Below are 25,087 nucleotides of genomic sequence, written 5' to 3'. Positions count from 1 at the left end.
GAATGGACAGAGTGGAGATAGAGTGGACTGAGAGGACAGAATGTGGACGGAGAGGACACAGAGTGTACTGAGAGGACATAGAGATGACTGAGAGAACATAAAGTGTACTGAGAGGACAGAAAGTGGACTGAGAGGACACAGAGTGTACTGAGAGGACATAGAGTGGACTGAGAGTTCACAGAGTGGACTGAGAGAGTACAAAGAGGACTGAGAGAACATACAGTGGACAGAGAGGAAAAAAGTGGACTTAGAGAACACAGAGTGTACTGAGAACACATTGTGTGGATTGAGAAGATATAGAGTGGACTGAGAGGACATAAATTGGACTGAGATTATGTAGAGTTAACAGAGAGAACATAGTGTTGACTGAGAGAATTGAAATTGGACAGTGTACCAAGACGACAGAAAGTGGACTGAGAGGACACAGAGGGTACTGTGATGACATAGAGTGGACTGAGAAGATATAGAGTGGAATGACAGTACACAGAGTGGACTGAGAGAATGTAGAGTGGACTGAATGGACATAGAGTGGATTGAGAGGACAAAGAGTGTACTGAGAGGACATAGAGTAGACTGAGAGAACATAGACTGGACTGAGAGGACAGAAAGTGGACTGAGAGGACACAGAGTGTACTGAGAGGACGTAGGATGGACTGAGAGGAGATAGTGTGGACTGATAGGAGAGAAAGTGGGCTGAGAGGACACAGAGTGTACTGAGAGGACATAGAGTAGACTTAGAAAACAGAAAGTGGACTGAGAGGACATACAGTGGACTGAGAGGACAAAAAGTGGACTGAGAGGACACAGAGAGTACTGTGAGGAAATAGAGTGAACTCGGAGGAGATAGAGTGGCCTGAGAGAACAGAAATTGGACTGAGAGGACACACAGAGTACTGAGAGGACATAGAGTGAACTGAGAGTTCACTGAGTGGACTGAGAGAGTAGAAAGTGGACTGAGAGGACATAAAGTGGACTGAGAAGATATAGAGTGGACTGAGAGAACACAGAGTGGACTGAGAGAATGTAGAGTGGACTGAAAGGACATAGAGTGGATTGAGAGGACAGAAGGTGGACTGAGAGGATAGAGAGTGTACTGTGAGGACATTGAGTGGACTGAGAGGAGACTGAGTGGACTGAGAGCACATTAAGTGGACTGAAAGGACACAGAGTGTACTGAGAGGACGTAGGTTGGACAGAGAGGAGATAGAGTGGACTGAGAGGACACAAAGTGGACTGAGAGTAGACAGAGTGTACTGAGAGAACATAGAGTGAACTGAGAGAACATAGAGTGGGCTGAGAGGAAAGAAAGTGGACTGAGAGATCACAGCGAGTACTGAGAGTACATAGACTGGACTGAAAAGATATAGAGTGGACTGAGAGGACTCAGAGTGAACTGAGAAGATTTAGATTGGACTGAGATAACATAGAGTGGGCTGAGAGGAAATAGAGTGGACTGAGAGGACACAGAAAGTACTGAGAGGACATAGATTGGACTGAGAAGATATAGTGTGGACAGAGAGGACATAAATGGACTGGGAAGATGTAGAGTAGTCTGAGAGAACCTAGATTTGACAGAGAATAGAAATTGGACTGAAAGGACATACAGTGGGTTCAGAGGACAGAAAGTGGACTGAGAGGACAGAGAGAGTACTGAGAGGACACAGAGAGGACTGAGAAGATATAGAGTGGACTGAGAGGACATAAAGTGGACTGAGAATATATAGAGTTGACTGAGAGAACATAGAGTGGACTAAGAGGATGTAGAATGGACTGAGAGAACATAGAGTCGACTGAGAGTACAGAAGGTGGACTGAGAGGATGCAGAGTGTACTGAGAGGACATTGGGAGCACTGAGAGGAGATAGGGTGGGCTAAGAGGACAGAAAGTGTACTGAGAGGACACAGAGTGTACTGAGAGGACACAGAGTGTACTGAGAGGACGTAGAATGGACTGAGAGGATATAGTTTGGACTGAGAAGACAGAAAGAAGACTGAGAGGACCCAGAGTGTACTGAGAGGACATAGAGTGGACTGATACATCATAGAGTGGACTGAGAGGACGGAAAGTAGACTGAGAGGACACAGAGAGCCCTGAGACTACATAGACTGGACTCAGAAGATATAGAGTGGACTGAGAGGACATACATTGGAACGAGCAGATATAGAGTGGACTGAGAGAAAATAGAGTGGACTGAGAAAACATAAGGTGGACTGAGAGGATACAGTGTGTAATGAGAGGACATATAGTGGACTGATAGGAGATAGAGTGGACTGAGAGTAGAGAAAGTGGACTGATAGGACACAGAGTTAAATCAGAGAACCTAGAATTGACTGAGAGGAGATAGAGTAGACTGAGAGGACAGAAAGTGGATTGAGAGGACACAATGTGTACTCAGAGGACATAGAGTGGACTGAGAGAACATAGTGCACTGAGAGGTCAGAAAGTGGACTGAGAGTAGACAGAGTGTACTGAGAGAACATAGAGTGAACTGAGAGAACATACAGTGGGCAGAGAGGAAAGAAAGTGGACCGAGAGATCACAGAGAGTACTGAGAGTACATAGACTGGACTCAGAAAATATAGTGTGGACTGAGACGACTCAGAGTGGAGTGAGAATATTTAGATTGGACTGAGATAACATAGAGTGGGCTGAGAGGATATAGAGTGGACTGAGAGGTCAGAAGGTGGACTGAGAGGATACAGTGTGTAATGAGAGGACATATAGTGGACTGAGAGGAGATAGAGCGGACTGAGAGGATATAGAGTGGACTGAGAAGATATAGTGCGGACTGAGAGGACATAAAGTGGACTGGGAAGATGTAGAGTGGTCTGACAGAACATAGATTTGACAGAGAGAATAGAAATTGGACTGAAGGGACATACAGTGGATTCAGAGGACAGAAAGTGGACCGAGAGGACACAGAGAGTACTATGAGGACATAGATTGGACTGAGAAGATATAGAGTGGACCGAGAGGACATAAAGTGGACTGAGAAGATATAGAGTGGACAGAGAGAAGATAGAGTGGACTGAGAGTATGTAGAGTAGACTGAGAGGACATAGAGTCGACTGAGAGGACAGAAGATGGACTGAGAGGATACAGAGTGTACTGAGAGGACATTGAGTGGACTGAGAGGAGATAGGGTGGGCTAAGAGTGCAGAAAGTGGACTGAGAGGACACAGAGTGTACTGAGAGGACGTAGTATGGCCTGAGAGGAAATAGATTGGACTGACAAGACAGAAAGTAGACTGAGAGGACCCAGAGTGTACTGAGAGGACATAGAGAGGACTGAGAGGACGGAAAGTGGACTGAGAGGACACAGAGAGCCCTGAGGGTACATAGACTGGACTCAGAAGATATAGAGTGGACTGAGAGGACATATATTGGACTGAGAAGATATAGAGTGGACTGAGAAAAGATAGAGTGGACTGAGAGGATGTAGAGTGGACTGAGAAGACATAAGGTTGACTGAGAGGATACAGTGTGTAATGAGAGGACATATAGTGGACAGAGAGGAGATAGAGTGGACTGAGAGTAGAGAAAGTGGAATGATTGTGCACAGAGTTTAATCAGAGAACGTAGATTTGACTGAGAGGAGATAGAGTGGACTGAGAGGACAGAAAGTGGATTGAGAGGACACAGAATTTACTCAGAGGACATAGAGTGGACTGAGAGAACATAGAGTGCACTGAGAGGTCAGAAAATGGACAGTGAGGACAGAGAGTACTGAGAGGATATGGAGTGGACAGAGAGGAGATAGAGCGGACTGAGAGGACAGAAATTGGACTGTGAGGACTCAGAGTGTACACATACGAGATAGAGTGTACTGAGAGGACAGAAAGTGGACTGAGAAGACACAGAGTGTACTGAGAGGACATAGAGTGGACTGAGAGGACATAGAATGGACTGAGAGGACATAGAGTGGACTGAGAGAATAGAGAATGGACTGAGAGGACCTATAGTGGACTGAGAGGACAAAAAGGGGCAGAGAGGACACAGAGTGTACTGAAAGGAGATAGTGGACTGAGATGGCAGAAAGTAGACTGAGAGGACACAGAGTGTACAGAGAGGACATAGGTGGAGTGAGAGAATAGAAAGTGGACCGAGTGGACAGACAGTGGACCGAGAGGACAAAAAGTAGACTGGGAGTACACAGAGTGGACTGAGAGGACATAGAGTGGACTGAGAGGACACAGAGTGGACTGAGATAACAGTGAACTGAAAGTAGATAGATTGGACAGTGAGGAGATAGAGTGGACTGAGAAGATATAGAGTGGACTGAGAAGGCATAGAGTGGACTGAGAGGATGTAGAGTGGACTGAGAGGACATACGGTGGACTGAGAGAATAGTCTTTAATGAAAGGACATAGAGTGGATTGGGTGAACATAGAGTGGACTGAGAGGACAGAAAGTGGACCGAGAGGACACAGAGACTACTGAGAGGACATAGAGTGGACTGAGAAGATATAGAGTGAACTGCGAGGATATAAAGTGGACTGAGAATATGTAGAGTGGGCCTAGAGAACATAGAGTGGACTGAGAGGATGTAGAGTGGACTGAGAGCCCAGAAGGTGGACTGAGAGGCTACAGAGTGTAGTGAGAGGACATAGTGTGGACTGAGAGGACACAGAGTGTACTGTCAAGACGTAGAATGTACAGAGAGGAGATAGAGTAGACTGAGAGGACAGAAAGTGGTCTGAGAGGACACAGAGTGAACTGAGAGGTCATAGAGTGGACTGAGAGGAGATAGAGTGGACTGAAAGGACAGAAAGTGGACTTAGAGTGCTCAGAGTGTACTGAGAGGAGATACAGATTACCGAGAGGAGATAGAGTGGACTGAGAGGACAGAACGTGTATTGAGATGACACAGAGTGTACGGAGAGGCACAGAGTGGACTGAGAGGACAGAAAGTGGACTGAGGACACAGAGTGTACTGAGACGACATAGAGTGGAGTGAGAAGTCTCAGAGTGGAGTGAGAGAATAGAAAGTGGACTGAGAGGACAAAAGGTGGTCTGAGAGGACACAGTGTACTGAGAGTACATAGATTGGACTGAGAAGATATAGAGTCGACTGAGAGGACATAAAGTGGACTGAGAAAATATAGAGTGGACTGAGAGAAGATAGAGTTGACTGAGAGAATAGAAATTGGACTGAGAGGACATAGAGTGGACTCAGAGTACAGAAAGTGGACCGAGAGGACACAGAGAGTACTGAGAGGACATAGAGTGGACTGAGAAGATATAGAGTGAACTGAGAGAACGTAGAGTGGACTGACAGGATGTAGAGTGGACTGAGAGGACATTGAGTGGGCTGAGAGGAGGGAAGGTGGACTGAGAAGTTACGGAATGTACCGAGAGGACATTGAGTGGTCTGAGAGGAGATAGAGTGATCTGAGAGGACAGAAAGTGGACTGAGGGGACACAGAATGTACTGAGAGGTCGTAGAATGGACAGAGTGGAGATAGAGTGGACTGAGAGTACAGAACGTGGACTGAGAGGACACAGAGTGTACTGAGAGGACATAGAGTGGACTGAGAGTTCACAGAGTGGACTGAGAGAGTACAAAGAGCACTGAGAGAACATACAGTGGACAGAGAGGAAAAAAGTGGACTTAGAGAGCACAGAGTGTACTGAGAGGACATAGAGTGGATTGAGAAGATATAGAGTGGACTGAGAGGACATAAATTGGACTGAGATTATGTAGAGTGGACAGAGAGAACATAGTGTTGACTGAGAGAATTGAAATTGGACAGTGGACCAAGACGACAGAAAGTGGACCGAGAGGACACAGAGGGTACTGAGATGACATACAGTGGTCTGAGAAGAAATAGAGTGGACCGAGGGGACATAAAGTGGACTGAGAAGATATAGAGTGGAAAGAGAGAACACAGAGTGGACTGAGAGTATGTAGAGTGGACTGAAAGGACATAGAGTGGATTGAGAGGACAGAAGGTGGACTGAGAGGACAAAAAGAGTGTACTGAGAGGACATAGAGTAGACAGAGAGAACATAGACTGGACTGAGAGGACAGAAAGTGGACTGAGAGGACACAGAGTGTACTGAGAGGACGTAGGATAGACTGAGAGGAGATAATGTGGACTGATAGGAGAGAAAGTGGGCTGAAAGGACACAGAGTGTACTGAGAGGACATAGAGTAGACAGAGAGAACAGAAAGTGGACTGAGAGGACATACAGTGGACTGAGAGGACAAAAAGTGGACTGAGAGGACACAGAGTGTACTGTGAGGAGATAGAGTGGACTCAGAGGAGATAGAGTGGCCTGAGAGAACATAAATTGAACTGAGAGGACACACAGCGTACTGAGAGGACATAGAGTGGTCTGAGAGTTCACAGAGTGGACTGAGAGAGTAGAAAGTGGACTGAGAGGACATAATGTGGACTGAGAAGATATAGAGTGGACTGAGAGAACACAGAGTGGACTGAGAGAATGTAGAGTGGACTGAAAGGACATAGAGTGGATTGAGAGGACAGAAGGTGGACTGAGAGGATAGAGAGTGTACTGTGAGGACATTGAGTGGACTGAGAGGAGACAGAGTGGACTGAGAGCACATTAAGTGGACTGAAAGGACACAGAGTGTACTGAGAGGACGTAGGTTGGACAGAGAGGAGATAGAGTGGACTGAGAGGACAAAAGTGGACTGAGAGTAGACAGAGTGTACTGAGAGAACATACAGTGAATTGAGAGAACATACAGTGGGCTGAGAGGAAAGAAAGTGGACTGAGAGATGACAGAGAGTACTGAGAGTACATAGACTGGACTGAAAAGATATAGATTGGACAGAGAGGACTCAGAGTGAACTGATAATATTTAGATTGGACTGAGATAACATAGACTGGGCTGAGAGGAGATAGAGTGGACTGAGAGGACACAGAAAGTACTGAGAGTACATAGATAGGACTGAGAAGATATAGTGTGGACTGAGAGGACATAAATGGACTGGGAAGATGAAGAGTGGTCTGAGAGAACATAGATTTGGCAGAGAGAATAGAAATTGGACTGAAAGGACATACAGTGGATTCAGAGGACAGAAAGTGGACAGAGAGGACACAGAGAGTACTGAGAGGACATAGAGAGGACTGAGAAGATATAGAGTGGACTGAGAGGACATAAAGTGGACTGAGAGAACATTGAGTGGACTGAGAGGACATAGAGTGGACTGAGAGGACATAGAGTCGACTGAGAGTACAGAAGGTGGACTGAGAGGATACAGAGTGTGCTGAGAGAACATTGAGTGGACTGAGGGGAGATAGGGTGGGCTAAGAGGACAGAAAGTGGACTGAGAGGACACAGAGTGTACTGAAAGGACACAGAGTGTACTGAGAGAACGTAGAATGGACCGAGAGGATATAGTTTGGACTGAGAACACAGGGAGTAGACTGAGAGGACCCAGAGTGTACTGAGAGGACATAGAGTGGACTGATACATCATAGAGTGGACTGAGAGGACGGAAAGTGGACTGAGAGGACACAGAGAGCCCTGAGAGTACATAGACTGGACTCAGAAGATATAGAGTGGACTGAGAGGACATACATTGGACCGAGAACATATAGAGTGGACTGAGAGAAGATAGAGTGGACTGAGATGATGTAGAGTGGACTCAGAAGACATAAGGTGGACTGAGAGTATACAGTGTGTAATGAGAGGACATATGATGGACTGATAGGAGATAGAGTGGACTGAGAATAGAGTAAGTGGACTGATAGGACACAGAGTTTAATCAGAGAATTTAGAATTGACTCAGAGGAGATAGAGTGGACTGAGAAGACATTAAGTGGACTGAGAGGACACAGAGTGTACAGAGAGGACGTAGGTTGGACTGAGAGGAGATAGAGTGGACTGAGAGGACACAAAGTGGACTGAGAGTAGACAGAGTGTACTGAGAGAACATAGATTGAACTGAGAGAACATAGAGTGGGCTGAGAGGAAAGAAAGTGGACTGAGAGATCACAGACAGTACTGAGAGTACATAGACTGGACTCAGAAGATATAGTGTGGACTGAGAGGACTCAGTTTGGAATGACAATATTTAGATTGGACTGAGATAACGACTGAGAGGAGATAGAGCGGACTGAGAGGACAGAAAGTGGACTGTGAGGACTCTGAGTGTACACATACGAGATAGAGTGGACCGAGAGGAGAGAAAGTGGACTGAGAAGACAAAGAGTGTACTGAGAGGACACAGAGTGGACAGAGAGGACATAGAGTGGACTGAGAGAATAGAGAATGGACTGAGAGGAACTATAGTGGACTGAGAGGACAAAAAGTGGCAGAGAGGACACAGAGTGTACTGAGATGAGATAGTGGACAGAGATGGCAGAAAGTGGACTGAGAGGACACAGAGTGTACAGAGGGGACATAGGTGGACAGAGAGGTCATAGAGTGGACGGAGAGAATAGAAAGAGGACTGAGAGAACATACAGTGGACCATTAAAAAGTGGTTAGACATTCATGATGTTAGCAGCAGTAATACGGACATGCATAAACCGGAGAAAATGCATTTGTTTAACATTAATGATGAGAGGTTGCAGTGGCTCGACCATGATTTTCCTCGCTACCTTGCCAAAATAAAAGACGCGAGTGAAAAGGAAGGAAAGGAATTTCTCAGTAAAGAGACATACCAAGCCATCCTCGTAACATCGTCGTCTACAGTAGAGTGGATTCCATTTTGTGCTCACAAGGGCTTTTAACAGTGACGCACTAGAACTATTTTGCAATGCATTACGGCAAATGTCAGGGAATAATGATATGCTGGATGCAGAGCAGTTTAAACAGGCATTCTTTCAGTTCCGTCAACCAGCAACATTGAAAGCAGGAATGAGACAAATATGATAGGAATGACAAGGAAAAATATTTCCTGTGCAGAAAATAGTACACTTACCGCAGGCAGTAACTGATATCCTTCTACGAGTGCAGAAGACACCTTGTAAGTAACTATAAAAGTAATAGTGGCATTTTAAAATGAAGTTTAGTATGCAAATGCTACATTACAAAATGAATAATATCTCATAAACCTCATTCATAGGCTTGAATATCATAAGTATCAAGTTTCTTGCAAATGTAACACTTTTATTCCACAGTTTTAAATTCGTAATGATTTATACTTGTTTTCTTTCACAGCTCTTGGGTATCAAGTATTGAGATAGCAAGTATGGCATACATCGGAGGCTATATTATGTCTAAAGTGGTAAAGAAAATTGTCATCTGTGTGTGAATAATGTAGCCATATCGAAATGCAGCTCCATACTAATGGAGTTAATCTATAAAAGAGACGACTGTAATAAGCTCAACTACCCTTCAAACTCTCTGCTTTGGATTTTGAAAGTAATTCACGAGTTTGTTATGAAGGCAGTTATCATCTAACGTCAGTGCCAGTCTATCAGAAGTTGTTACTCCCATTCTGAGTGAAGCTCCACTACTGAAGTGCTCTCAGCCTGGCCATTCACAAACAATGAGTGAAATAATTTGTGAAAGTGTAATTCCCTTGTTTCTAAAGAACATAGCCTTAAAAACAACTGAATGTTTTGAACGAGTAAAATATTTGAACACGAAACCTCAAAGTAGAAAGGTTTTGCGTGTGTAACCAAATACGAGCTACGTTCTAACAGTGACATACAGGCAGCGCTTGAACTGCGTCGATTTCAAGCCTGCCGTGGAGGTGGGAAGGCGTGTAGTATAGCAGCCGGCGATGCCTTAATAAATATATATATTTTTTTATGAATAAGGATACTTTTTTAACAATCAGGCAGTTTTTGCGTCCCCTTTCACAGATTGGACATAATAATAATAATAATAATCCGTGGCGCTACAGCCCGTGAAGAGCCTAGACCGATCAGCCAGCTGCTGACCTCACGCCCATATGCCGAAGCAGAGGTGGACGATCATCCTACCAGAATGGAGGTATCGTGTGGTTAGCACGATGATTCCCCCAGCCGTTATAGCTGGTATTCACAACCGGATTTTGCTACCTATCGTAGCTCCCCAAGTGCATCATGATGTTGGATGAGCACCGGTCCCATACACTGGCCGAAATTACATGAGAAAATTTCTTCCCGCATGAGGAATCGAACCAGCACGCATTCCATAACGCGAGTCCTAGGCGGGAGGCCTTAGACCGCAATGCCATGGCGTAGAACACAGATTGGACATAAAACCCAAAAAAACCTACTTCACTTATTCCAAAAACCTAAAATGGTCCGGTTCCTAGTTATTAGGAATAGGATGATGATGATGATGCTGCTGCTCATACTGCTGCTGCTGCTCCTGCTGCTGCTCCTGCTGCTGCTCCTGCTACTGCTACTGCTCCTGCTCCTGCTCCTGCTGCTGCTGCTGCTGCTCCTACTGCTGCTGCTCCTGCTACTGCTGCTGCTCTTGCTCCTGCTCTTGCTGCTGCTGCTGCTGCTGCTCCTGCTGCTGCTGCTGCTACTGCTGCTGCTCCTGCTCCTGCTCCTGCTCCTGCTGCTGCTGCTCCTGCTGCTGCTGCTGCTGCTGCTCCTGCTGCTCCTGCTGCTGTTGCTACTGCTCCTATAGCTGCTACTGCTCCTGCTGTTGCTAGTTCTCCTGCTGCTGTTGCTACTGCTGCTATTGCTCCTGCTGCTGCTGCTTCTCCTGCTCCTGCTCCTGCTGCTGCTGCTACTGCTGTTACTGCTGCTCCTAATGCTCCTGCTACTCCTGCTCCTGCTGCTGCTGCTCCTGCTGCTGCTGCTGCTGCTACTGCTGCTGCTGCTCCTGCTCCTGCTGCTACTGCTACTGCTGCTGCTGCTCCTGCTACTACTGCTGCTCCTGCTCCTGCTGCTGCTGCTACTGCTGCTCCTGCTCCTGTTACTACTGCTGCTCCTGGTCCTGCTCCTGCTAATGCTGCTCCTGCTGCTGCTACTCCTCCTACTTCTGATGCTGCTTCTGCTGCTGCTTCTCCTGCTCCTATTGCTTCTGCTGCTGCTGCTGCTGCTGCTACTGCTCCTGCTGCTGCTGCTCTTGCTCCTGCTGCTGCTGCTGCTCTTGCTCCTGCTGCTGCTGCTGCTCTTGCTCCTGCTGCTGCTGCTGCTCTTGCTCCTGCTGCTGCTGCTCTTGCTCCTGCTGCTGCTGCTGCTGCTCTTGCTCCTGCTGCTGCTGCTGCTCTTCCTCCTGCTGCTGCTACTCCTATACATTTAGGAGCCACAATCAGATAGTTCACCCTTTTCAATTTCCAAAAATAAAAATAAAATAATTTTTATTACAATAATACATTTTCCTGTACCCATGTTAAAGTTTAAGTGTGCTGCAACGCCAGAGAAAATTTACACAGCTATTCATCAACTGTGTATTTAATAACATATTTTTTTAATTTCCACTTTTTTTTTTTTAGTGACTCTCATCTCTATCTCCCTCCAGAATGAAATTGATATTCTCAGAGAATCAGTTAAACTGGCCTAAATATTTAATGCTTTAATTCACTTATGGAATGGAATTTCTTTATAATCTCTACAAACTGATACATACTTCCCCCACTCATACACACGGCATGCACAAGCTGTCAGTGACCTGCATAGACTATTTCCGATACATGCAAATCTTATTTTTAAAGGGAGGTGGTTGTATAATTTGAATTTTTTCCTATTTCATCGTAATTTTCCTTTTTTTTTTTTTTTTTTCATTATGTAGAAATATCATTGCTGCAACAACTTAAATTTGAGATTAGTAAAAAAAAATTGGGACAGAAATCTTGGGGAGAAAAAGTACCAGTACACTGTAGTTCACAACAGTGAATATATCTCAGCCATTTTTTAAAATAAATTCAAAACCTCTTTGTCTTTTTACTCCTAAAAGCACGTTCTGTAAAATGGTTGTAGCATAATTTTGATATTCGTTTTCACAATGTTCAAATAAAGCATAGGCTACATCTTAAGAATAAATTTTAGAGATATTTTTTAAATGCAACAAAATAACAAATCTCTGATACACAGAAAAGTTTCATAATACCCTAAGAATGAGTGTTTCAAATATAATGCATGAATGCATGTAGCATCAAATAGTTCCGAAGATATAACGATATTAATTCTTTTGTGTGAGAATAAAACAAACAATTAAAGTTACCAGAAATTTCAATCAAAGTTCAGTGTAATTTAAAAACCCTGTGCATCAGAGCTTTAAAAATGACAGCTAAAAGTACCATAAATGTATTAAATTTAGTGTGATGAAAGTTTCAAACTTCAAAGATTATTTTAAAGCAAGAATTTTTCTTTTTAAAAATATACTGGTTTTTCGCCAAATTTTAACCATCCTTTCCCCTTGAAAACACCGTGCACCAGATCTTTAAAAATGGCAGCTAAAAGCGCTATAAATGTACATTAAATTTGTGCGATGAAAGTTTGAAATTTCAAAGATTATTTTAAAGCAAACCTTTCCTTTTTAAAAATTTACTGGTTTTCCACCACATTTTAACTATCCTTGCGCCTTGAAAATCATGTGCACCAGAGCTTTAAAATAGCTTTGCAGTAGCTGAAAAGGGCATAAATCCACATTAAAATTTACGTAATATATATATTTCTCACATATCGAAGTGTATTTTGCAACAAAATCATTTTTTAATTCAACGGTTTTCCACCATATTACAGCCATCCTCTCTCCTTAACATTCACTGTAGCATTTACAATGAATTTCCCTATTTTCTTTTTGTATTAAAATTTTCTTTTCTTATTGCTTGCCTATTTTTATTTAACAATTTTAATGACAAATACATATGTATTTATTTCCTTCTAGTTACTTATCCTGTATTATAAACCACAAAGTCATTAAATTGTGATATAAATATGGAATTTATTGGTGAAGCTTTAAGAGATGAACATTTTCGCCATGTAATGGCATCTTCAGGTCTTGTACAATTAGTTAACACAAAATGAACACTTTCAGGAATATTTGGTTTTCTAAAAAAATACTCTCTTAAATATGAATATAAGCATGGATCAATAACACTAATGAGGATGTCATAAAATAAATAGTTGATTTACTTTCGATTACATTAAAACACAATTATTTTTCTTTCAATGACGAAGTATACCAACAAACTAAGGGATTAGCAATGGGTGATCCGATCTCAGGCCTTCTAGCCGAGATTTTTCTACAGGAATTGGAAAACAAACACGTTCCCAATTTCAAGACAGAATTCAATATACAATTTTATGCTCGATATGTTGATGATATATCGGTATTTTGTAACAATAACAATCTCCACCTGAAGATGATTTTTAAAAAGTCGAAAATATTTGTGGATATATAACCTTGTGATGTGAAAATTGTTTTCTGTATTAATTGATAAGTTGTTGAATGAAATTATAAAATAATTCATTATTAGAGAAGGATTTAATTAAATCATCAGCCCTCCAGCGAGGGTGACTACAAGGATCCTGAATACAGAGCAGTTATGTTTTTTTATTAATTAAAAAAAAAAATACTAAATTTTAGATTTGGGATTCGCTTGTTGCCAGAATGTCATATTCACAAAATTATCTTTCTTGAAAATATAAATGATATTGAATGATATGTCTGAAATCTTAACCTCAATATGATTTTCAAATTTATCGAAACCAGTCAGGCAAAGAAACTTGGATACACGTAGTTGAACATTAAGGTGAAATTACATAAAACCAAAGCCAATCTTCGGTTCAACAAACAATGCCTTCAACATAAAGTGATCAATAATAATTCCATAGCTGCCAAGAAATTCAATTCTGTTGGCTCAAAAATTAAATTAAATTTCAAAATAGGAAAAAAGAAACACTCAGCAATAAATTATATACACTGCATTTACTCACAGCAAAATCAACTGGTATATATTGGGATAGCATACAAAAAAAAAAAAAAAGATAAAGTTAATCAATTGATGAAAGCTAAATATGAAACTTTAAACAAGAAATTAGACACCCTTCTAACATCAAAATCGCAGCGAACTACATCATCAATTCAACTAATAGGTTAACCAACTTAAAAGACACTTCTCTTTCCCCATCAGAAATAGAAATCATTAACAGAGGCTACAATACATAACTATGAACCATGTGATGAAAATAAAATTCTCGACAATTTAATAATAGAGACAGAACATATTATACAAAGTAGCTCACATGAAAATAAAGAACACCTAAGACATCAAACTTCAAAAATAATTTCAGAGTATATTAAAGATCCCAAAACCAAACATCAAATACAAAAAGCTAAATCCGAACATAAGAAGGTCATCAAGCTAGAGAAAAAATTTAATCGAAATAATATCATTCATATTAAAGCTGATAAATCCGATTCTATTGTTCTAATGGGAAAAAAAAAGAAGATTACGTTAACAAAACATCAGAATTTATCACTATAAATCAAATAACAGAACTTAAAGTGGATCCTACTGAACTCTATTATTATTGACCAATATTTAAAATGGGACAAGCATATCTCATTCCTATATAACAGATTGTGTAAAACAATCCAAAAATTTTCCATTCTACATTCTTATTTACTTATTTATGTTCTGCATACTGTGTACTTAGCTCTGTTTCAATCAATAATTCAGTATGGTATATTAGGTTGGGAAGAAATGTCAAAATCCACTATCCATCCTTTAAATTTACTCCAAAAGAAGAATTATCAAAATTTGTCGATATAAAACTTTTGATTACCCAACGAAATTAATTTTTCAGGAATTTGGTGTATCAAATCGAGAACAAATTTATAAACAAATATTGCTGATTTACTTCCATAAAAATCACAAATTTAAATTCGATCCTCATGAATACCATACGAGACAAAACTATAGTTTCTTCTAAACACCCCCAAATGCTACATAAGTACTGGATTAAAACACAGCAGAAATTTTAGATCCAGAATTTATAATGCATTAATTAGAGCTTATCCTGAACTAAGTACACTGAACACACATAGATTTAGGAAACAAATTAGATTAATTATTTAATTGTTTGGTCTTTTATTAAGCTGTACGAGTTTAAAATTGTAATCTAATACTCGTGTATTTCGTATTTTCTATATTCGTGTATGTTGTTACATGGTCTGTAATTTACTATATATTAATATTATTGTGCTGAATTAACACTATTCAATTTTATATAAGTAGACTGAACTGCACCCGAGCACGAGCTTCTGCTCTTTCAGGCTGCATTGGCTAATGTAGTGTAAACCTAGTGTAGTACATAAATAAATTTAAATAAAAATCCTTATTCCCACAAAATTTGTAAATACAGGTTTTTAGTCGATCATTTAATAAACACACCTCTTAATAACCAAGCCTACTTAACAAAATACAAATACATAATACAATTAGCTATTGAGAATGGTTTTAATAAAAAAAGATTCAGAACTTCATCCAAAACAGAATTAGAAAATTAAAAAATAAGGCACCCATCACCTTACAACACACCCATCACCTTACAACGTACAGAATCCAAAAAAGTCAAAATCTGGAACTCTATAACCTACATGGAGGAAATTAATAATCAACTATCTGCCTTTTCAAGAAAGAAAATATAAACATTACTTATAAAAGTAACAATAAATTAAACAGTATAATGCCCAATAAAATCGGGAAAATTAACAAACATTTACATAGTGGAGTTTATAAATTAAATTTTACTAACTGCAATATGAAATACATTGGCCAAACAAAAAGGAATTTTCATGCTAGGTACAAGGAACATGAATCCGATTTCATTCACAATAGAAATAAATCAAAATTTGCCACTTACTTAATTAACACAGGTCATGAACTTAATAGTATTCACAACACATTGCAAATCTTAAAAACAGTGAATAATCCATATTTAATTAATACAGCTGAGGAATATTTTATAGCCAGGCATTATAATCAAAACATACAATTGCTAAATGAATAAATTCCTGATTTCCAAAATCCCCCATATAACCATTTATAGAGCAGTTTTGTCTGGCTTCTCGATAAAACTCCCCTCTCCCTTCCTACCCACATTCCACAGTGTGTACACGATCAGTCACAAGCTTTGTAACGCTTCGATGAGATGACCTCAACGTCTGATTCTGCATCCTCCTCTGAACATCATAAGTATTAATAAAAATGCATAACTCTTACTTTTCTAATTATTGTTTCATAAAATTACTTTTTGGTTAATTTCAGATGTCACGCACACCTTATTGATTCAAGTGACTGATTAATAAATTTACAGAACACCAATAATTGTAACCTTTCGTATGAACATGGTATCACTAATGGCTTTAAAAAAATTTTAAAATTTAATTATTAATAGATACATACAATTTTATGATTGAAACTTGTTATATAACATCAAGAGATTCAAGTAGTGTGTTCATCACTTTGTATGACTGTTGGTTTGAAAACTTTACAGAATGGTTTATCATATTGAAATGATTTAGAACCACATTTTATATCACATTCTTTTTAAACAGTTTTGATTTTTATTTATAATATGTGTGTGTGTATTATTTTCTTGCATGTCACGTACAGTTTCCCTAGAAAAGGATGAGACGATTGAATATTCCTAAGTCTCAGATGTAAGACACTGCGCATGATCGGAAACCAGAGCACTGATACACAAGATAACGAATATTGAGTTACTTAAATTCAGGCTATTTGGTTTGTTACTAGCATCGTTCCGAAATTCACTTAAAAAACTACAAAAAATATGATAATATTACGTAAATAAAAGATAAATATATACATAAATCGTGTAGTTAAATCGATGATGGACCTTCATGACTAGATCGACACTCCGCACAGAAAGGAAAGCCTTCATGTCGTTGCAATAGCTCAGATGCTAAGACTTCCGCGTGTTGTGTAGAAGAGAGTGAGTTCGATTCTTAGTCTACATCAACGATTTTTTTTTGTCTAAATAACGTTGAAATAGCTAAGTAACGTTGAAATAGAGTTTTACAAAGTCCTCAGATTAAGTGTTAATGATCACAGACAATACAAAATTACAAGTTATAATATTATAAACGTTAATCTAATGAATGCATTTATATATACACATATACAAGGTAAATGCATACATATTAAAAACTAACAATTAAAATGAAACTAAAAAATATTCCTAAGCCACACAGACAAACTTTTACAAAGGTTTAGAGTCCTTAGGCTATGTCATTTGTTGAATAATTATTACAATATTTTATTAGTAGCTTTCCTAAATGTGTAATAAATGCACTTGCACAAAACAATTTTCGTTAAAAGTGTGGCTTTGGATTATTTCATTCTCACCCCTTCAGTTGATTTTAACTATTTTATCTACGTGTTTGCAATAGTGTTTAATTTAATGTGCTTTCAACTTTATTCATGTTATGATTGAATGAAAAAGCACTGTTGCAGTTATTGACTAATTATATATATTAATACTAATTATTAAATGCATCTGTTAAGTAACTAATTGCAGTATCTTTTGCAAAATATTGAATGTTTAAGTTGTCAATAATATTTCTGTACTATATACTATAAGACGTTAAAAGAATTTGCAATAGATTTGGGATCCTCTACTTTATATTCACTGGTTTCAATGAAAAAAATATTTTCTTTCTTAGGATATCTACAAGTTCAACTTTAATAATATTCCGAATAGCTTTAATTGCATTATCTGAATTTTATACTTTTCTATTCAAATGTATTATATTTCCCTCTTTCATAATTGAAAAAGAGAAGGATAGCCACCTATGCCCACTGATGCCATCGAAATCGAGACGAATTGTGGGATCAAGTTGTTGACACCTGGGAAGATCTCGCCGGGGATTAGAACTTATTCCACAATCTCGTGACATCCATGCCGGACTGACTTAGAGCTGTAATAGAAGCTGCTGGCATGTGGACAAGATTTTAAGTTAACAGGTCTCTTTTTGTTTCTTATGATTTTTGTTTGAGGAAGAATACTTTTAACTTCCAAGTAAGATTTATTTTTTTTGACGAGGTTCAGCCCACTTGTAAGACCCAGAAATTGGGCATAAATTATTCATATTTTTCGACAAATTAGACAGTCGAGGAACTCTGAAGAAATTAATTACACCTCAATAAAAAAAAAGTTTTACCTGGGATCGAACACGAGATGTTTCGGTTAAGCAGTGGAACCGACACGCTACTATATGAACTACCGAGACAAGATAGTGACAGTAGCAGTCTAGAATGTAGATCCCATAGCAGGCATTTGCCATTCAGTACAGAGAAGCAATGATATTTTGTGACCCGAGCTATGTTGTGAAATCGTGGCCTTAAATGGCTATCTTCTTTGTGATCCTTATTCTGGTCCTTGTAACAATTCTTTTTATATTTGTCATGAAACTTATCGTTATGTCGATATCGAGAAACCACGCTATAGAACTTTAACTTCCGACGACCAAGAGTCGTCTCATTCCTTTTAAGGGTAACTGTACCTGTTCAATATTTGTCAATTTATGTCTCTCCACCTGAAGATGATTTTTAAAAATAGAAAATATTTGTGGATATATAATGTTATGGTGTGAAATAACAGAAAATTGTTTTCTGTATTATTAGGTTAGATAAGTTGTTGGCTGAAATTATAAAATAATTCATATATAATTTCGAGGGAAAAATTGTTCCGGAGCCGGGTATCGAGCCCGGGACCTTTGGTTTAACGTACCAACGCTCTACCACTGAGCTACCCGGGAACTCTAACCGACACCGATCCAATTTTTCCCTCTATATCCACAGACCTCAAAGTGGGCTGACAACCGTCAAGCAACCAACTTCGAGTGCACACTGACTCCGTGTGACTTAAATTGTGGTTTTCTGTTAACGAACAGTGACGTGTATTATGCAAATCAAGATTTCAGGTAGAACTCCCTGTAAAGTTGATTTGAATAATTTCGAGGGAAAAATTGTTCCGGAGCCGGGTATCGAACCCGGGACCTTTGGTTTAACGTACCAACGCTCTACCACTGAGCTACCCGGGAACTCTAACCGACACCGATCCAATTTTTCCCTCTATATCCACAGACCTCAAAGTGGGCTGACAACCGTCAAGCAACCAACTTCGAGTGCACACTGACTCTGTGTGACTTAAATTGTGGTTTTCTGTTAACGAACAGTGACGTGTATTATGCAAATCAAGATTTCAGGTATAACTCCCTGTAAAGTTGATTTGAATAATTTCGAGGGAAAAATTGTTCCGGAGCCGGGTATCGAACCCGGGACCTTTGGTTTAACGTACCAACGCTCTACCACTGAGCTACCCGGGAACTCTAACCGACACCGATCCAATTTTTCCCTCTATATCCACAGACCTCAAAGTGGGCTGACAACCGTCAAGCAACCAACTTCGAGTGCACACTGACTCCGTGTGACTTAAATTGTGGTTTTCTGTTAACGAACAGTGACGTGTATTATTCAAATCAACTTTACAGGGAGTTATACCTGAAATCTTGATTTGCAATTCATATATACTTTAAACTTGTCTGAAATCTTAACCTCAATATGACTTTCAAAAAAGCTATTGTTAACAGGATCCGCAAATGGAAAAATAAGTTTAAAACTAAATCCAACATAGGTATCACATTAACCCAAATTGGACAAAAAAAAACTGTAAACAATGACCTTTTTTTGGTAATATCTCACACAAGCTACGTAATTTCTTTGAAAAAGAAAAAAATCAATATTACTTTCAGGACAAATAATAAACTAAAAAAAATATTATTCCTAATAAAATACTACATCGAAACAATCTAGACAAAAGCGGAATATATTTAATAAACAATTTGTAAAAATTGTTGTAGTAAATACATAGATCAAACCAAAAGGAATTTCAGAACCTGTTACAATGAGCATAAAGCAAATTTTTAAAACATAACAGGAATAAATCCAAGTTTGCGACACATTTAACTAATAACAATCACGAACTCACGAACATATAATAAATACCGGTACCTTACAAGTTCTTAGAACAATTAATAATAATAAATACATAAGCATAGCAGAAGAGAACTACATTGCAAAACATTAAAATAAATAATAATACACATTTAACTAACGAACAATTATCCAACTTAAATACCTAATCCTCTATACAAAATCGTAATAAAATAAATTCTTGGATTGATCCAGTACTTCTGCCAGGTAACCTACATAGTTTTCTTCATGCCAATCACTTTTTGTAAAGGTCAGTCGTGTTCTGCTATGTTACTTGAAGGTTGGTGACCCTCCCCCCAACAACTTCCATGTAAGTATTACATCGAACAGCATTCTTCATACATCACCTTTCACGGTTCATGTATTCATACTTAAATTTTTCTAAAAATCTTCCCTTATTGTGGTTGCAGGATTTCTCCTCAAATTTATCATCCAAAATGAAACAACACGATCACGTTACGTAACACAGCATGTACAACCAGATTGCATATTGATGAAGATACTCAGGATATTTATATTATACACTGTGTACCTTAGTTTTAAATTATGTTAACTGTTTTGAGTAGGCCTAACCATTAAAAGTGTTCTACGCACTTATGACATATACACTGTTACTATCAAGAAAATCCTTTATTAGTTTTTGCATTTAACCATGGCATCATATTTTATAATACGGACTTTGGTTATTCTCTATAACCTATTGATGTTACATTTGTAACACACATTTTAACAATCCAATAGTTAAATTTTCATTGTGGTTGTTTTATTGATCCATGCTTATATGTATATTTAAAAGAATATTTTTTAGAAAACCAGATATTCCTGAAAGTGTTCATTTTGTGTTAACTAATTGTATGAGATCTTGTAGCTTCACTAATAATAAATTCCATATTTATGTTGTAATGACTTCATGGTTTATAATAAAAAATAAGTAATTAGAGGGAAAGTGAGCAAATGCTGGGTAACTATCGGTGCCGGACTCCAGACTCATTTCATTGGTATTATCACCTTCACCTCATTTAGATACTAAATAACCTATGATGTTGATACAGAATCGCAAAATAACCTACTGAAAAGATATAAAATAAATGGAAAATGTGACCACAATGCTTAATTGTCGCCACATTGCACAGTGTTTCCAAGAGACCCAAAAGCTGGCCAAAAATATTTTTTCCACTTTTAGTTTTATGGTGTTTACAATATACCCCAACTATCTCCAAGGTCTGGCGGTCATAAAACAGCCACCCTCGTAGCAGGTCTAATTCTATGCAGTTGTATTCGAACCTTTCAAGCAAGTGCATGAAGTGTCGTTTTTGCTCTGTTGTAGCTGTGTGTTTTTCAATCAGAATTTCAGTTACCGGTATTATTTTTTGTGCTTCTATGGTTGATTTTCAAGTAAGTGTTATTATAGATTCTTAGAGTTATGTTTTTGAATTAAGAGTACGTTGTTATTATTATAATGATTAAGTATATTATGCTTGGCTAAGGACATGTAACCATATTATGTAAAAAAAAAGGTATCCCTGTAACATGCCATGAAGGCACTTTGGGGACATGGAGGTAGAGCCCCATGCTTTCCAAGACCTCGGCACTAGAATGAGGTGGTGTGGTCGGCACCACGCTCTGACCGCCTTTTACCCCCGGGAAAGACCCAGTACTCAATTTTATAGGAGGCTGAGTGAACTTTGGGACCATTCTGAAAGTTTGACAACGAGAAAAAAATCCTGTCACCACCTGGGATCGAACCCCGGACCTTCCAGTCCGTAACCAGTTGCTCTACCAACTGAGCTACCCGGCCGCCAACCATATTATGTACAATTTTATTTTGTGATTCCTTAAGTTCGGTCTTTATGCAGACTAACAAAAATTGCCTCACGTTGCCCCGTGTTATTTCCTTGACCAATGTGTAGTCTGACATGTTTACTTAATGATCTCGAATGGTAAAACTACCCATACTTGCCCCTTTTGATAAGATTTAGATAAATATATTTATTGGTGTATTTCAAATTAATCGTCTAAAATACAAATATTCTCAGTATTAGTTAATTTCTTCTCTAAAGCAAAACTATCAAATAGTTAGAAAAGTTAAAAGTAACAAATTTTTCGTCATTTATTTTGGTTTCAGAATGGAGTACCATTGCAAAAGGAAGGAATTGTTAGATGATATATAGAAGGAAAAAAGCGGTAGTGAAAAACAAAAAGACGTAGTATTGCAGTTTCTTATTACAAAAATCGGTATAGAAGACTCCTACGATCAAATTAAATTGTTAGAAAGACATTTTTCCCGTTTTTTCAGAAATTTGCTTTGCAGACTCGATAAATCGAACAGGATGAGTGATAGATTTTTTAAAAACAATGAGCAGTGGTTAGATTAAGAGTTTTATGTGGTTTAAATGTTGTGAAACCTACTCTACAGAAAAGAAGAAGACCAAAGGCAGAGTTTGGGGGGAACAATAGTAGGTCTCAGCGTAGAAAAATTGAAAATTGTAAGAAAATCAGCAGAAAGTGCGGAAAGTTTAACATTTGCTGCAAAAATGAAGTATCGCGAGTCTGGCAGTGAAGACCATGCTAGGCTTTTAGAGGAGATGAATAAAACGTCTACTAGAGCTTTCAAAATTAGAAAAAGCTGGACGTTGGCATCAACTAGCAACTCTGTTACAAGATGCTATGATGAAGAAGAAGCGTTGGCGCTTTTCCTGGAGGCAGATTTTACAACACACCAGTACAATATGATGAGATGAGGTGCCAAAGATCAAAATGCAGATATATATATATATATATATATATATATATATATATATATATATATCCATCATATAAAAGGATTTTAAATGTAAAGAAAAGTTATCCTGAATCTGTAATGGTCACAGAATTCCTTACAGAAGTAAAACTTCACGATCTATTGAATCATACTGCTAGCCGAATTCTGAGGTCACAAGAACCAGTAATTGAGAATACGAAAGACGAAAAACTGTGTATGACATTATTTTCAAAGTGGGGCTGTGATTGCAGTAGACGACATTCGCTCTACAAACAAAAGGCGGAGGGATTTTCTGACTCTGATATATTCTTCACGTCTATGGTTCCCTTGCAGCTTTATTCTTCAAACGAAAATGGAGAAAAAATTATTATTGATTGGCAAAATCGTCGACCGTCTTCTACATTGTACTGTCGCCCCATATGGGTACAATTTCTAAAAGAGACTGCCAAACTTTCTAAGGAAGAAGTAGCTTACATTGAAGAACAGATATGTGCTCTCAGTTCCACTCACATTGATTTATTTGGAAAAGAGCTAGAAATTAACCATGAAATTGTACCAACCATGGCAAAATTTATAACGCTGTGATGTCAACTTTATCAATCCAAAGGTGTTACATCTGCAGGGCAACACCGAAAGAAATGAAATGGCATAGGCAAGAAGAAAATTGACACATCTACTTTTAAATTTGGCTTGTTAGCTTTGCATGGCTGGCATCTTTCCTACTGTTTAGCATTTCAAGTTTGGCAAGTGAGAGGCAAGAAGTTGAAAGAAGGTGTGGCCACTTGCAAGAAAGAAATCCAAAGTAAATTCCATTCTGAATTAGGGCTCTTGGTAGACCAACCCAAGACAGGAGGAAGCTGAAACACAAATGATGGCAACACTGCCAGACGATTTTGTGATAATGAAGGAGTAAGTGCACAAATAACTGGCATTGACAGGAATCCCATCCACAGATGTGTAATTATATTTAAAACTATATCCAGTGGATTTGAAATAAACACAAATGAATTTTAAAAAATGCAAGAGAGACTGCCAGATTATTTGTCTCACTGTACTCTTGGTATGTCCCATGCCATGGCGTCGTGGTCTAAGGCATCCTGCCTAGGACCCGCATTATGGAATGCGCGCTGGTTCGAGTCCTCATGGGGAAAGAATTTTTCTCATGAAATGGGACCAGTGCCCAGCCCACCCGGCATCGTGATGTACGATAGGTAGCGAAATCCAGTTGCGAAAGCCACCTATAACGGCTGGGGGGATCATCGTGCTAACCACACCTCTGCTTCGGCATGTGGGCGTGAGGCCAGCAGCCGGCTGGTCGCTCTAGGTCCTTCATGGGCTGTAGCACCAAGGATAATAATAATAATAATAATAATAATAATAATAATTATTATTATTATTATTATTATTATTATTATTATTATTATTATTATTATTATTATTATATACTTTTGGTCACTGTACATAAAATACTCATTCATGGTTCTGCTATTATTTCCGAGGCATTACTTCCAATTGGACAAATGTCGGAAGAAGCCCAAGAAGCAAGGAATAAACATCTTAAGCAATTTCGTGAATATCATGCCAGAAATATTTCAAGAGAGGCCACTAATTGGGATGTATTCAATCCACTCCTTGCCACCTCTGATCCTTTTATAACATCCCTCCGCCAACAGTACCGAACAAAAGACAAAAAAAGGATCCTACCTGTGGAAGTCATAAACCTATTGAGTTCTGAAACAAACAAGGGATGCCTCATAAGTAGGCCTACTACAAGCACAGTAACAACTTTCGGAGAGGAGGACAATACCAATACTAGTGACAGTGATCAATGAACATTCTTTACCCTATTAAAGTGTTTCTAAAACTGCATTGTGTGCGTGCTCACTTAGATTTCTTATTTATTAAGTGCCCCATAATAAATACAATAAACAGTGAAGTTACTTTAATATCTGACAACCACTAAAACGTTACTATTAAACAGTCATGGACATAATCGTACAATGTTTCTAACACATAAGGGACATATTAACTCAATGAACACTAATAATTAGGGATCGGAAGTTTAGGAAAATGCCTATTTTCTTAATGTACGTTTTTTTAAGGCTGTTAATTTATGTATACGAATCACGAAAAATTAAATCTTGTGGTGAAGTTTTATATTGCATATATTTGCCTTTTTTACAGTTTGTGCCTTTTTTGTTTTTATTTTTGTTCTTTTTTCCTTTTTCTGTATAGGGATATATAGCTAACAGCACTCATTATTATTTTTTTCCATGAAACTGACAAAAAAACTGATAGTTCTTATAGTATACAAAGATTTGTAATGGAATCCTTAAGACCCTCTACCTAACTAGCCCCATCATTCATACCGACAGTCACTGTCTTGAGTTCAGATAACGGTTTACTTTATTATCTACCCTTCTCCTGCATAA

This window comes from Periplaneta americana, unplaced genomic scaffold (genome assembly GCF_040183065.1).
Source record: "Periplaneta americana isolate PAMFEO1 unplaced genomic scaffold, P.americana_PAMFEO1_priV1 scaffold_21, whole genome shotgun sequence".
In the NCBI taxonomy this organism is placed as follows: Eukaryota; Metazoa; Arthropoda; class Insecta; order Blattodea; family Blattidae; genus Periplaneta; species Periplaneta americana.
This window is presented reverse-complemented; position numbering follows the sequence as displayed.